The 13079-nt window shown below is 31.5% G+C and overlaps 1 pseudogene; it reads right to left on the reverse strand.

The window, feature by feature from the left end:
* Nucleotides 1-857: 857 nt before the first annotated feature.
* LOC149826808 (polyadenylate-binding protein RBP47 pseudogene) lies at nucleotides 858-1920 on the reverse strand (annotated as a pseudogene).
* Nucleotides 1921-13079: the final 11159 nt, after the last annotated feature.

A 13079-nucleotide genomic window follows, 5' to 3' on the forward strand; every position in this document is an offset into this window, starting at 1 on the left:
GAATGTAGCAGTAGGTGTGGTGAGAAGAAAAAAAAATGCAGCAGGAAAAGGTAGGTGAGTGATGTGATGTGGAGCAAATGTTGTGCATAGGTGGTACCGGTGGTGTTGTAACGGGGCTATGGTGACAACGTGCTAAAGATAGTGGCCATGTGCTGTGAGTGGGAATGCACAGCAATGCATAGGTGTGTAAGATGTAGGTTTGAGACATGATGAATACACATGTGATTTGATGTTGATGCAAGATGATGGATGAGTGGTACTATGCCCAAAATGGCAGTGAAATGATGGTAGCTGAATGCTGAGAACAGATGAAAATCTTGTTGTTGTGTGTAGCTGAAGTGGAGTGTTGTAACTATATATCAATGGGTGCAGGTGATGTAACAGTGCTATTGCGTGGCGAACAACACAATTCGCAGGAATACGCAGGTGGATGACAGTGTGCAACAAGGTGCATATGTATGGATGGAATGTAGTGAAGGTTGTAGGTGCTTCTAATTCAGTTGTTCTATACATGGTGGAAGGGGTGCCAAACAGGTGTTAGGTGGCGAGGAAAGTGCTAAGTGTTGTGATGAACATATATGATGAAATTGACAAGTGATATAAAGGTTGAAGATGAGGTGTGTGTGGGAAGGTGGAATGTTGTATTAGTAGGTTATGCTACTAGTAAAAAAAAGAACAACAGACTATGCTACAAGCAATACTATGAAAACAACAAATGATGCTATGGGCAATTTTGTGAGAACAACAAATGATACAGGAAATGTAAGGCGAACAACAAGCTATGCTATGAAGATAGTGAATAGCACTGTGAAGATAGTAATGAGGACATTGATTATACAGGGGGAAGAGATGAATGTCTACCTCAGATCCTCATCGTTGATGCTTGGGTCAAGCCCCCCAACAAATATTGCTGTGTTGTGTAGATCACCTTCAGACTGAAGTCCTTGACCTTGTGAAGAATACTGTTGTTGAAAACCAGAAGACTTTCGAGGAGTTGCAACACCAATGCGCATGGGCCTGATGGAACAGTATACCCCATTCATTTTAGTCATTGCTTCTAACCTCTCATTATCATCACCAAACATCACAAAGCCATAACCTTTGGATCGTCCTATGTTTGCATCAATAACAACTTTTGCACCATTGACAGTTGAGTATCGGCTAGCAAAAGTCTCTTGCAATAGAGTATCCGTAACATCAGAAGCCAAATTTGCCCACGAATATAGAGTGATCTGAACCAACATCTGTGCGCCTATCACCCATGCTAAATGATGCCCAATTTAACCGAAAAAGTTGTTCTACATTACTGTACCATTGTAATTATGAAGGACACTCTCTGCTGCTGCACGTGAAATAAACTCCCCAAAACCATACCCTTCCGACTGACCAGTCTGTTTATTGCGGATAACTTTTATGGAAAGAACCTCCAAAATGTCATTTTGCAGATTACAGGGAAAGAGGTCATCAGATTCCACTGGAGAACATATGATCCATCTCAGCTATCAATTCTTCATAACCAATGAACTTTGCAAGATCCACCAATCTTTCAAGCACACCATCCTGCCTAGCACAACTCCTACCAGAGATCAAAACCTAACGACTGATATTTCTATCAAGCAATGAAGACGTGATGCTATATAAAAATGATGAACTGAATAATTATAAAACGAGAAAGGGGTGTTGTTGTTAATCTGAAGACACAGATCTTTTGAAAATGCAGATATGGATTTATGACAGAGCAAGAGCCATTTTCAAGATAAATTCAGTCTACTTTCAGGGCAATGGCAAATTGACTTTTCATGGTGACTCAAAACAAAGAGTCATTGACTAAAGAATCAACAAGCATTTCACAAACGAGACGAGCGACTCCCACAAACCTGATTTATCTTCCACAGCTAAATAGAGATTTGATTTCCACATCCCGACAAAGCATTCTACCGCGATTCAGATGCCAACGCAAAGATATTGCATCAAACAGTGATTACATGATAAATCTGGATCAGCCAAAGCCCACAACGGGTTTTCAGCAGATAAATAACACCTGATGCAGAGGGTTTTGCATCGAGACAACTCAAAATTTCATGAAAATCTAATGGGCAGGTTAATGATCATCATAGGAAAAAGATTGACGATTCCTGTTAAATAAGCTCGATATGATATTAGATCAAATCGATGATTATTATGGAAACCATTCCAACTATACAACCTGAGCGGAATTACCATGAGAGGAAGAAATTTGATCGGACATTCTCAAATCAAGAAACCAAATAAAATCAGAAAATGGGAAATCAAAAGTCGAAAATAAGAAAAGAAACAGGGGGGGGAGCACGATATTGAAATATCATGAATAATCCCGACTAATAAAAAGCAGTAAGAAAGCAATAGGAATTGAAATACCAACATAAAACTGAAAATCGAAGGAAATCAGAAACCAAATAAAATCAGAAAATGGGAAATCAAAAGTCGAAAATAAGAAAAGAAACAGGGGGGGGAGCACGATATTGAAATATCATGAATAATCCCGACTAATAAAAAGCAGTAAGAAAGCAATAGGAATTGAAATACCAACATAAAACTGAAAATCGAAGGAAATCAGAAATGAAGTTATCTATAGATGGGAATATACAGATCGATGATTGAATTCAATAAAAACAGAACAATAATGAATTGTAAAATACTGAATAAAAGAAGATAACGAAATCAAGGTTGTAGGAACCTGAATGTTCCATTGATGTTGCATAGGGTGGGTCGATTCTGCAATAGGCAGGTCGATCCCACCATGTTGCTTTACGAAGAAAAGAAGAAAGTAAAAAAATGAAAACCGAAAGAAACACAAGACGATGCTATGAAAAGGGAAAGGGGATTTCTAAAAATCAAAGAGGCGGGAGTTACTCACCTGTAAGTGTAGGTGCTTTGTAGATGACTTCCTTCGATCAGATGAACAAAAACCAAGGAAATAAGAAGAAGGAGAAGAGGAGGAAGAAGAAGAGGAAGCGTGAAAGAGGGGTGCTGGGGTGAAGGTGGATGACGGGAAAAGAACCCCGCGGCTTAGCTTTATACAAGAAGGCCGTTAGAAATGTTTCTAAACGGGTCCTTCGTGATTTTCAAAAATTTTCAAAAAGGGCTCCCTTACAAGGTTTTATTCAAAAGAGGTTTAGTTATGAAAATTTTTCAGAAAGAAGGTTTGTCTACAAGTTTTTATAAAAAAATGGTCTAGAGACCTATATTTTTCAGAAATTTTTCTAAAAATTCTAAAGATATGAGATATCTGATTTGGATCCAGGTTTGGGTCTGGTATAGAAAATGAAATTGAGCTTTGAATCTTCAACAGAGAAATGATCAGAAACTGACCCAATTGCCCTTCTCGATGACTCAGAAAGTGGAACTCAAAATCAAAAGGATAATTTTTGAAATTTGGAAAATTTAGGGTGTTTACACTTAATCATGTATATATGTATTCTAAGGTTGTCAAAAGAATTTCATAGTGACTCAATCATCCATATATGTGTCCTAAGGCTGTCAAAAAAATTTCATAGTGACTCAATCATCCATATATGTGTTCTAAGGTTGTCAAAAAAATTTCATAGTGACTCAATCATGCATATATGTGTTCTAAGGTTGTCAAAAAAAAATCATAGTGATTCAATCATGCATATATGTGTTCCAATGCTGTCAAAATTTTTTGTAGTGATCCAATCATGTATATAGGTGTTCTAAGTCTGTCAAAAAAATTTCATAGCGATTCAATCATGCATATATGTGTTCTAAGGCTGTCAAAAAAATTTTATAGTGATTCAATCCTCCATACATGTGTTCTAAGGCTATCAAAAAAATTTCAGAGTGATTTAATAATGCACATATGTGTTCTAAGGCAGTAAAAAAAAATTCAGAGTGATTCAATCATGAATATATGTCTTCTAAGGCTGTCAAAAAAATCTTATAGTGATTCAATCATGAATATAAGTGTTCTATGGCTATCAAAAAAAATTCATAGTGATTCAATCACGCATATATGTGTTCTAAGTCTGTCAAAAAAAATTCATAGTGACTCAATCATGCATATATGTGTTCTAACATTGTAAAAAAAATTCATAGTGATTGAATCATCCATATGTGTTCTAAGGAAGTCAAAAAAATTTCATAGTGACTCAATCATGCATATATGTGTTCTAATACTGTAAAAAAAAATTATACTTATTCAAGCATCCATATATGTGTTCTAAGATTGTCAAATTTTTTATAGTGATTTAATCATGCATATATGTGTTCTAAGGCTGTCAAAAAAATTTCAATCATGCATATATATGTTCTAATGCTGTAAATTTTTTTTATAGTGATTCAATCATGCATATGTGTTCTAAGGCTGTCACAAAAAAATCATAGTGACTCAATCATACATATATGTGTTCTAAGGCTGTTAAAAAAAATTCATAGTGACTCAATCCTGCATATATGTGTTCTAACGTTGTCAAATTTTTTTTATAGTGATTCAATCATGCATATATGTGTTCTAAGGTTGTGAAAAAATTTCATAGTGATTCAATTATGCATATATGTGTTCTAATGCTGTAAAAAAAAAAATTCAATCTCGCATATATGTGTTTTAAGGCTGTCATTAATTTTTTTGAGTGATTCAATCATGCATATATGTGTTCTAAGGGTATCACAAAAATTCCATAGTGACTCAATCATGCATATATGTGTTCTTACGTTGTCAAAAAAATTTTATAGTGATTCAATCACGCATATATATGTTCTAAGGCAGTCAAATTTTTTTTATAGTGATTGCATAGTGCGGATTTAGTTGGTACTTTGAGTATCTTTGTTTGATATTATGCACACAACCATGCTCACACACCCAACACAAGTCCGAAATTCATGGAAGATGAAGGGAGAGAAAGAGAGAGACAAAGAGATAAAAAAAATGCCCCTCCATTCTCTCTCTCTTCCCTTCTCAAAAGGTTATATAGCCTAGGGTTTATAATGGAGGGCTCAGAAATGAATGGTTGGGATGTGTTGTACACCCATCCATGCAATGACATACTTGAAATACTTCAAGTATGCCTCCTATAGGATTCAAGCATTTGAATTCTCTAAAAAGTCTTTCAAAAATGCCATTAAACAGTCACTTATGCCCTTTTGTTTTAGAAAACTTTCAAAACATGTCACAGGGATGCCACCCCTTGTGACCAATAGGCTCTTTCCCTCTTGGTAACTTAAGTCTCTTTCAGAAATGCCATGGGGTTGCCGCCCACATGGCCAATCACACATATATGTGTTCTAAGGCAGTAAAAAAAATTGCATAGTGCACTTGATACTTTTGGAAGATTGCTAGGGATATTACTTAGCAGGTATGAGGGAAAACTATCCCGACCGCTTTGTTGATTGATGTTTGTGATTTTACGGACGAAATCCTTTTTAAGGAGGGTAGGATGTAAGACCCATGAATTTTTTGAGAAAAACTTAAAACTTGATGGAATTTCAAAAGATATTTATGTGGAACTATGTATACGTATATATAGGTACATGTATATACGTATGTGTGTGCATATTCGCATGTATAAATATATATACATCGCAATGAATATTTAATACCTAAGTTTTATTCAAAGCATAAAATTAATTGAATTTCACCAACGAGACCAATAAATGATCAAAAAACCCTTTCATTTTACGTAATTCGACAAGGGATCGAGGTTTGAGAAATTCTTAAGTCTAATGGGAGTTTAGACAAATCCCTTTCAAATATATATATATATATATATATATATATATATATATATATATATATATATATATATATCCCAAAACCAATCTGCCAAGATAACTAAGTTCTAGAGTGTGGGATCCAAGCCTCGCAGCACATTGAGCCCCAACACACAACTTGTCAATCACCTGTATCCCCATAAAATGGGGTCAGACCTTTTGCGAGGTGGTGAGATAAACCATTCACAACTTGCCATTTTCAAGAAAGCATGACAACAATTATAACATGAATCAAAAGTATGTAACAAAACTATGTCTAATATGATGGAACTGCTAGAAACATGCAACCAAAGTATATGTGCATGTGAGCATACATGTGCATCGTGCAATAAGTATGAGAACTAACAAAAGTAGCAATACAAAGCTATGTGCATCATGGTGAGACAGTTAGAAACATTTAACAAAAGTAAGACGTCCCTAGAAACATATCACAAGATACATAATAGTATTCTCTTGCTTACTCTTGCGGGTACACGAAGGAAACTCGCATAAGTAACGAATTCAATTTACATTCATTAAGGTGAACCGCTTCATGAAATAGGCAATCGGGCAATTATTATAATTATGCTTATCTAGCAACATTCCCTCCTTCCGAGGTACTTAGGCCAATCTGGCCTTGTGTTCCCCTGTAGGGCAACATGAACAACTTACAACGATCTAGCATATATATGTGTTCTAAGGCTATAAAAAAAAAATTCATAGTGATTCAAACATGCATACATGTGTTCTAAGCCTGTCTAAAACATTTCATAGTAATTCAATCATGCATATATGTGTTTTAAGGCTGTTAAAAAACATTTCATAGTGATTCATTCATCCATATATATGTTCTAAGGCTATCAAAAAAATGCAATCATAAATATATGTGTTCTAAGGCTTTGGCAAAATTTTCATAGTGATTCAATCATGCATATATGTATTCTAAGGCTGTCAAAAAAATTTCATAGTGACTCAATCCTGCATATATGTGTTCTAACGTTGACCAAAAAATTCATAGTAACTCAATCCTACATATATGTGTTCTAAGGCTGTCAAAAAAATTTCATAGTGATTCAATCAGATATATAATGTTCTAAGGCTGTAAAAAAAAAATTCATTAGTGACTTAATCCTGCATATATGTGTTCTAAGGTTTTCCAAAAAATTTGATACTGATTCAATCATGCATATAAGTGTAATAAGGTTGTCAAAAAAATTCCAGTCATGCATTTATGTGTTCTAAGGCTGTCAAAAAATTTCAATCATGCATATATATGTTCTAAGGCTGTCAAAAAAATTTCATAGTGATTCAATCATGCATATATGTGTTCTAAGGCTGTCAAAAAAAATTTTCATAGTGACTCAATCATGCATATATGTGTTTTAATATTGTTAAAAAAATTTCATAGTGATTCAATCATGCATACATGTGTTCAAAGGCTGTCAAAAAACTTTCATTGTGACTCAATCATGCATACATGTGTTTTATGGATGTCAAAAAAATTTCATAGTGACTTAATCAAGCATATATGTGTTCTAACTTTGTCAAAAAGATTTCATAGCGATTCAATCATGCATATATGTGTTCTAAGGCTGTCAAAAAAATTTCATAGTGATTCAATCATGCATATATGTGTTTTAAGGCTGTCAAAAAAAAATCATAGTGACTCAATCATGCATATATGTTTTCGAATGTTGTCAAAAAAATTTCATAGTGATTCAATCAAGCATATATGTGCTCTAAGACTGTCAAAAAAAAAAAATTCATAGTGATTCAATCACGAATACATACGTTCTAAGGCTGTCAAAAACATTTCATAGTGATTCAATCATGCAAATGTGTGTTCTAAGGATGTTAGAAAACATTCCATAGTGATTCAATCATGCATATACATGTTATAAGGATATCAAAAAAATTCAATCATAAATATATGTGTTCTAAGGCTGTGAAAAAATTTCATAGTGATTCAATCATGCATATATGTGTTCTAAGGCTATCAAAAAAATTGGATAGTGACTCAATCCTGCATATATATGTTGTAACGTTGTCCAAAAAATTTCACAGTGACTCAATCGTGTATATATGTGTTCTAAGGCTGTGGAAAATTTTTCATAGTGACACAATCCTGCATATATGTGTTCTAACATTGTCCAAAAAATTTCATAGTGACTCAATCCTGCATTTATGTGTTCTAAGATTGTAAAAAAAAAATTCATAGTGATTCAAACATGCATATATGTGTTCTAAGGCTGTCAAAAAATTTGAATCATGCATATATATGTTGTAAGGCTATCAAAAAATTTTAATCATACATATATATGTTCTAAGGCTGTCAAAAAATTTTCATAGTGATTCAATAATGCACATATGTAGTCTAAGGCTCTCAAAAAAAAAATCATAGTGACTCAATCTTGCATATATGTGCTCTAAGGCTGTCAAAAAAATTTCATAGTGATTCAATCATGCATACATGAGTTTTAAGGCTGTCAAAAAATTTTCATTGTGACTCAATCATTCATACATGTGTTTTATGGCTGTCAAAAAAAATTTATAGTGACTCAATCATGCATATATGTGTTCTAACGTTGTCAAAAAAATTTCATAGTAATTCAATCATGCATATATGTGTTCTAAGGATGACAAAAAAAATTTATAGTGATTCAATTGTGCATATATGTGTTCTATGGTTGTCAAATAAAATTTCATAGTGACTCAATCCTGCATATATGTGCTCTAAGGCTGTCAATTTTTTTTATAGAATTCAATCATGCATATATGTGCTCTAAGGCTATAAAAAAAATTCATAGTGATTCAATCATGCATATCTGTGTTCTAAGGCAGTCAAAAAAATTTCAAGCATGCATATTTGTGTTCTACGACAGTCAAATTTTTTTTATGGTGATTCAATCATGCATATATGTGTTCTAAGGCTCTCAAAAAACTTTCATGTGACTCAATCATTCATATATGTGTTCTAACGTTGTCAAAAATATTTTAGAGTGATTCAATCATGCATATATGGGTTCTAAGGCTGTGAAAAAAAATTCATAGTGACTCAATCATGCATATATGTGTTCTAAGACTGTCAAAAAAATGTCATAGTGCATATATGTGTTCTAAGGCTGTAAAAAAAATTTCATAATGATTCATTCATCCATATATGTGTTCTAATGCTGTCAAAAAAATTTTGTAGTGATTCAATCATGCATATAGTTATTCTAAGTCTGTCAAAAAAATTTCATAGTGTTTCAATCATACATATATGAGTTATAAGGCTATCAAAAAAAATTCAAAGTGATTGAATAATGCATAAATGTCTTCTAACGTTGTCAAATAAATTTCTTAGTGATTCAATTATTCATATAAGTGTTCTAATGCGATGAAAACAATTTCATAGTGATTCAATCATGCATATATGTGTTTTAATGCTGAAAAAAAAAAAATCATAGTGACTGAATCATGTATATATGTGTTTTAAGCCTGTCAAAAAAAATCATAGTGACTCAATTATGATTATATGTGTTCTAACATTGTCAAAAGAAATTCATAGTGGCACAATAAAAAATATATGTGTTCTAACATTGTCAGAAAACTTTTATAGTGATTCAATCATCCATATATCTGTTTTAAGGATATGAAAAAAATTTCAGAGTTATTTAATGAAGCATATATGTGCTCCAAGGCTATAAAAAAATTTCAATCATGCATATATGTGTTCTAAGGCTGTCAAAAAAATGTCATAGTGATTCAATAAAGGATATATGTGTTCTAAAGCTGTCAAAAAAATTTCATAGCGACTCAATCATGAATATATCTGTTGAAATATTTTCAAAAAAATGTCATAGAGATATAATCATGCTTATATATGTTTAAAGGCTGTTAAAAAAAATTCATAGTTATTCAATAATGCATATGTATTCCAAGGATGTCAAAAAAATTTCAATCATGCATATATGTGTTCTAAAGCTATCAAAAAAATTTCAATCATGTATATATGTGTTCTAAGGCTGTCAAAAAAATTTCATAGAGATTCAATCATGCATATATGTGTTATAAGACTGTAAAAAAAAATTCATAGTAATTCAATTATGCATATATGTATTCTAAGGTAGTCAAAAACATTTTATTGTGATTCAATCATGCATATATTTGTATTAAGGTTGTCAAAAAAAATTTATTGTGATTCAATCATTTATAATTGTGTTACAAGGCTGTAAAAAAAAAAATCATAGTGACACACTCCTAAATATATGTGTTCAAATGTTATGAAATTTTTTTTATAGTGATTCAATCATGCATATATCTGTTCTAATGCTGTAAAAAAAAAATCAATCATACATATAAGTGTTCTAACGCTGTCAGAAAAATTTCATAGTAACTCAATCATGCATATATGTGTTCTAAGGCTGTCAAAAAAATTTCATAGTGACTCAATCATGCATCTATGAGTTCTAAGGCTGTAAAAAAAAATCATAGTGACTTAGTCATGCATATATGTGTTGTAAGGCTGTCAAAAAAATTTCATAGTAGCTCAATCATGCATATATGTGTTCTAACATTTTAAAAAAAAGTTCATAGTGATTCAATCATGCATATATGTGTACTAAGGTTGTCAAAAAAAATTCATAGTAATTCAATCATGCATATATACCTGTTCTAAGACAGTAAAAAAAAATTCAATCAAGCATATATGTGTCCCAAGGCTATAAAAAAAATTCATAGAGACTCAATCATGCGTATATGTATACTAAGGCTGTAAAAAAAAAATCATTGTGATTCAATCATGCATATATGAGTTCAAAAGTTGTCAAAAAAAATTCATAGTGATTCAATCATGCATATATGTGTTCTAAGGCTTACAAAAAAAAATTCACAGTGATTCAATCATGCATATATGTGTACTAAGGCTGTCAAAAAAAATTCATAGTGATTTAAGAATGCATATATGTGTTCAAAGACTGTCAAAAAAATTTCAATCATGCATATATGTGTTCTAAGGCAGTCAAAAAAATTTCCTAGTGATTCAATCATGCATGTATGTGTTCTAAGGCTATAAAAAAAGATGATAGTGACTCAATCATGCATACATGTGTTCTAAGGCTATCAAAAAAAATTCATAGTGATTCAATCTTGCATGTATGTGTACTAAGCCTGTCAAAAAAAATTCATAGAGATTCAATCATGCATATATGTGTTCTAAGACTGTCAAAAAAAATTCAATCATGCATATATGTGCTTCTAAGGCTGTAAAAAAAACTCATAGTGACTTAATCATGCATATATGTGTTCTAACGTTGTAAAAAAAAATTATAGTGATTCAATCATGCATATATGTGTTCAAAGGTTGTCAAAAAAATTTTATAGTGATTCAATCATGCATATATGTGTTCTATTGTTGTAAAACAAAAATCAATCATACATATATGTGTTCTAATGATGTCAACAAAAATTCATAGTGACTCAATCATGCATATATTTGTTCTAATGTTGTAAAAAAAAATGTGTAGTCATTCAATCATGCATATATGGGTTTTAAAGTTGTCAAAATTTTTTTATAGTGATTCAATCATAAATACATTTTTTCTAAGGCTACTAAAAAAAATTCATAGTGACTCAATCATGCATATATGTGTTCTAATGTTGTCAAAAAAATTTCAAAGTGACTCAATCATGCATATATGTGTTCTAAGGTTGTAAAAAAAAATTCATAGTGATTGAATCATGCATATATGTGTTCTAAGGCTGTCAAAAAAATTTCATAGTGACACAATCCTACATATATCTGCTCTAATGTTGTCAAAATTTTTTTATAGGGATTCAATCATGAATATATGTGTTCTAAGGCTCTCAAAAAAATTTCAATAATGCATATATGTGTTCTAAGGCTATCAAAAAAATTTCAACCATATATATATATGTGTTATATGGTTGTCAAAATTTCTTTACAGTGATTTAATCATGCATATATGTGTTCTAAGGCAGTAAAAAAATGTCACTATGACTCAATCCTGCATTTATGTGTTCTAACGTTGTCAAAAAAGATTCATAGTGATTCAATCGTGTATATATCTTTTCTAAGGATGTCAAAAAAATTTCATTGTGATTCAATCATTTATACAGGTGTTCTAAGGCTGTCAAAAAAATTCACAGGACTCAATCCTGCATATTTGTGTTCAAAGTTGTCAAATTTTTTTATAGTGATTTAATCATGCATATATGTGTTCTAAGGCTGTCAAAAAAAACTCACAGTGATTCAATCATGCATAAAAGTGTTCTAATGTTGTAAAAAAAATTCAATCATACATATATGTGATCTAAGGCTTTAAAAAAAGTTTCACAGTGACAGAATCATGCATATATGTGTTCTAAGATTGTCAAAATAAATTTTATAGTGACTCAATCATGCATATTTGTGTTCCTAGGCCATCAAAAGAATTTCATAGAGACTCAATCATGTATATTAGTGTTCTAAGACTGTCAAAAAAACTTTATAGTGACTCAATCTTGCATATATGTGTTATAACATTATCAAAAAAAGTTCATAGTGATTCAATATCCATATGTGTGTTTTATGGCTGTCAAAAAAATTTCATAGTGATTCAATCTCGCATATATGTGTTCTAAGACTGTCAAAAAAATTTCATAGTGACTCAATCATGCATATATGTGTTGTAATGTTGTAAAAAAAAATTCATAGTGAGTCAGTCATGCATATATGTGTTTTAAGGACATTAAAAACAATTCATAGTAATTCAATCTTGCATACATGTGTTCTAAGGCTATCAAACAATTTTCAAAGTGACACAATCATGAATATATGTGTTCTAACATTGTCAAAAAAATTTCATAGTGATTCAATCATGCATATAGGAGTTCTAGGTCAGTCAAAAAAAAATTATAAAGATTCAATCATGTATATATGTGTTCTAAGGCTGTGAAAAAAATTTCATAGTGACTCAATCTTGCATATATGTGTTATAACATTGTAAAAAAAAATTGATAGTGATTCAATATCCATATATGTGCTCTATGGCTGTCAAAAAAAATTCATAGTGATTGAAACACACATATATGTGTTCTATGACTCACATAAATTTTGTAGTGACTCAATCATGCATATATGTGTTGTAATGTTGTAAAAAAAATTAATAGTGATTCAGTCATACATATATGTGTTTTAAGGCTATCAAAAAAATTTCATAGAATTTAATAATGCATACATGTGTTCTAAGACTATCAAAAAAATTTCAAAGTGACTCAATCATGCATATATGTGTTCTAACATTGTCAAAAAAAATTCATAGTGATTCAATCATGCATATAGATGTTCTAGG

This window comes from Nuphar pumila, chromosome 10 (genome assembly GCF_984573655.1).
Source record: "Nuphar pumila chromosome 10, dmNupPumi1.hap1.1, whole genome shotgun sequence".
Taxonomy (NCBI): Eukaryota; Viridiplantae; Streptophyta; class Magnoliopsida; order Nymphaeales; family Nymphaeaceae; genus Nuphar; species Nuphar pumila.